Source organism: Glycine soja, chromosome 4, assembly GCF_004193775.1.
Source record: "Glycine soja cultivar W05 chromosome 4, ASM419377v2, whole genome shotgun sequence".
NCBI classification, from domain to species: domain Eukaryota; kingdom Viridiplantae; phylum Streptophyta; class Magnoliopsida; order Fabales; family Fabaceae; genus Glycine; species Glycine soja.
This window is the reverse complement of record NC_041005.1, coordinates 14,439,493-14,443,077: the sequence shown is the minus strand read 5'-3', so window position 1 is coordinate 14,443,077 and position 3,585 is coordinate 14,439,493. Positions and strand designations below refer to the sequence as shown.

The following is a 3,585-nucleotide window of genomic DNA, read 5'->3' as shown; positions in this document are numbered from 1 at the left end:
AATACCAGGAGCACTTGTTTTTAGCAAAACTTAAAACGGCCATAACTTTTGCTCCGAGTATCAGGATGACTATTATTATATATGCATTTGGGGAAGAAAAAATTTCCCATGTTGTGACAACCTGCTTTAGCCGGTTGGGGTCTCCCAAACTCCAAAAATCAGCCGTTTACTAAGTTTTTTTTTTCAAGTATTATTGTCCTGTTTTTCTAAGCTTTTCTTAGGTAGTTTTCATAGTTAGACTTTGAATTTTTATTTGAAATTTTTTGTGCTATCTTTTCATGATTTTTGGGTGTTCCTCACAAAATTTCAGCTCATTTTGATATTGTTTGAGTATAGCTGTAGTTTTACCCCCTTGTTAGGTGCTTGTTGAGAAACACATTATTTGCTGCATATAGTGCATGACTAGGGGCAATCTAGGTGATTTACAACCCTTTGATCCTGAAATAGATAGAACCTTTCATAGATCAGTTAGGCATAGTGTGCATCCTGGTCATTTTGTGCATTCTGTTGAGGGTGATTCTAAATATTTTGATTTTGAACTTTCCACTACTAACTTTCATACTGAGAACATGGCTCAACCTCCACCTCGTGAGAGGACTCTTAGGGAGATGGCTGCACCTGATTTCACTTATGAAAGCTTGTGCATTCAATATCCTGATGAGGGTGTTCCATATGTTCTCAAGACTGGACTAATACATTTGTTGTCCAAGTTTCATGGTCTTGCAGGTGAAGATCCTCATAAGCATCTTAAGGAGTTCCATATTGTTTGTTCCACCATGAAGCCCCCTGATGTCCAAGAAGATCATATCTTTCTAAAGGCTTTTCCTCATTCTCTGGAGAGAGTGGCAAAAGATTGGCTATACTACCTTGCTCCCAGGTCCATTTTCAACTGGGATGACCTTAAGAGGGTGTTCTTGGAGAAATTATTCCCTGCATCTAGGACCACTTCCATCAGAAAAGACATTTCAGGCATCAGGCAACTTAGTGGAGAAAGCTAGTGTGAGTACTGGGAAAGATTCAATAAATTGTGTGCAAGCTGTCCTCACCACCAGATTTCTGAGCAACTCCTTCTTCAATATTTCTATGAGGGACTTAGCAACATGGAGAGGAGTATGATTGATGCTGCCAGTGGTGGAGCTCTTGGTGATATGACCCCTGCTGAAGCTAGGAATTTGATTGAGAAGATGGCTTCCAACTCCCAACAATTAAGTGCAAGAAATGATGCTATTGTTCTTAGAGGAGTCCATGAGGTGGCCACGGATTCATCTTCATCTACTGAAAATAAAAAGCTTGAAGGAAAACTTGATGCCTTGGTCAACCTAGTAACTCAGCTTGCCATGAATCATAATTCTACACCTGTTCCAAAAGTCTGTGGTCTGTGTTCTTCTGCAGATCACCATATAGATCTTTGTCCTTCTTTGCAGCAATCTAGAGTCAATGAGCAACCTGAAGCTTATGTTGCAAACATTTATAATAGACCTCCTCAACAGCAAAACCAACAATAGCAGAATAATTATGACCTTTCAAGCAATAGATACAATCCAGGTTGGAGGAATCATCTAAATCTGAGATGGACAAGTCCTCCACAACAACAACAGCCTATCCCTCCTTTTCAGAATGTTGCTGGTCCAAGCAAGCCATATGTTCCTCCTCCAATACAGCAGCAGTCACAACAAAGACAAGCAACTGAGGCTCCTCCTCAACCTTCCTTAGAAGAGTTAGTGAGGCAAATGACCATCCAGAATATGCAATTTTAGCAAGAGACAAGAGCCTTCATTCAGAGTCTGACAAATCAGATGGGGTAGATGGCTACTCCGTTGAACCAAGCTCAGTTCCAAAATTCTGACAAATTGCCTTCACAAACTGTGCAGAAGCCGAAAAATATGAGTGCCATCACCTTGAGGTCTGGCAACCGAATTCAAGTGCCTCCACCAGTAGCAGCACCTGCACCAAAACCTGTCAAGCTTCATTCTACACCTGAAAAAGAGGATGAGATAGTTGCACAAAAGAGAAAGCTTCCTAACAAAAACTTTTTGCAGGTGGACCTTTTTCTAGTAATTCTGACTTACCACAGCCTCCTATCCCTCTTCCATTCCCACCTAGAGTAATTCCAAACAAAAAATGGAAGAAGCAGAAAAGGAGATCTTGGAGACCTTCAGGAAAGTAGAGGTGAACATACCTCTGCTAGATGCCATCAAGCAGATTCCAAGATATGCCAAGTTTCTAAAGGAGTTGTGCACCCACAAGCGTGCGGTGACTACCACCCCTATCATTCAGGCACCTGATTGGGCAGCCCCATTTGAGCTAATGTGCGATGCATCCAATTACGCATTGGGGTTGTCCTTGCTCAAAAGATTGATAAGCTGCCTCGAGTGATCTACTACGCTTCCAGAACTTTGGATGCTGCTCAAGCAAATTACACTACCACAAAGAAGGAGCTATTAGCGATAGTTTTTGCTCTTGAAAAATTTCGTTCATATTTGCTTGGTACTCGTGTTATTGTTTATACTGACCATGAAGCTCTAAAGTACCTATTGAAGAAGGCTGAATCAAAGCCTAGATTGATCAGGTGGATGCTTTGGCTCCAAGAGTTTGATTTGGAGATCCATGATTGGAGTGGTGCACAAAACCTCGTGGCTGACCATCTGAGTAGGATTGAGTGTGTGTCTGAGGACTCACCCATTCGGGATGATTTTCCAGATGACCATTTGTACATTCTGTATAGTATTTTTGATTCCTTCCCCACTCCCTGGTTTGCTAATATTGTGAATTATTAGGTTGCTTCTGTTTTTCCTCCCTTAGCATCTAAAGCTCAAAATGATAAAATTAAGAGCGATGCTAAGCATTATATTTGGGATGACCCCTATTTGTGGAAGTTGTGTAGTGACCAGGTTATTAGGAGATGCATTTCGAACCATGAGATTGACTCAGTCCTATAATTCTGTCATTCTTCCGCACCGGGTGGTCATCTTGGCATATAGAGGACAGCTCGCAAGGTGCTTGACTACGGTTTCTATTGGCCCACCATCTTCAAGGATGCGTGGAGAATCTGTAGCACTTGTGAGCCATGTTAGAGAGCAAGCGGCTCACCTTCATGGAGACAGCAAATGCCTCAATAACCCATGTTATTCTGTCAGGTGTTTGATGTCTGGGGTATCGATTTTATGGGGCCTTTCCCTGTCTCTTTTGGTTTTGTTTATATTCTCCTTGTTGTTGATTATGTTTCAAAATGGGTGGAAGCCAAACCCACAAGAACTAATGATGCTAAGGTTGTTGTGGATTTTGTGAGATCTAATTTGTTTTGCAGGTTTGGAGTCCTTAGAGCCATCATTAGTGATCAAGGCACCCATTTTTGTAACAAATCCATGTATGCCTTGCTCAAAAAGTATGGGGTCGTGCACAGAATTTCCACACCATACCACCCCTAAACTAATGGGCAGGCTAAGATTTCAAACAGGGAGATAAAAAGGATCTTGGAGAAGATTGTGCAGCCAAACAAAAAGGATTGGAGCACCAGGCTAGATGATGCTCTTTGGGAGCATAGGACTGCCTACAAAGCACTCATAGGAATGTCTCTTTATCGGG

General features: G+C 41.8%; 1 non-coding gene across 1 annotated transcript; it reads right to left on the bottom strand.

Moving 5' to 3' along the window:
- Positions 1 to 950: 950 nt before the first annotated feature.
- Positions 951 to 1,054, bottom strand: LOC114410975. Its single transcript, XR_003666364.1, has one exon. It is a non-coding gene; the product is annotated as a small nucleolar RNA R71 (small nucleolar RNA).
- Between the last annotated feature and the right edge of the window lie 2,531 nt (positions 1,055 to 3,585).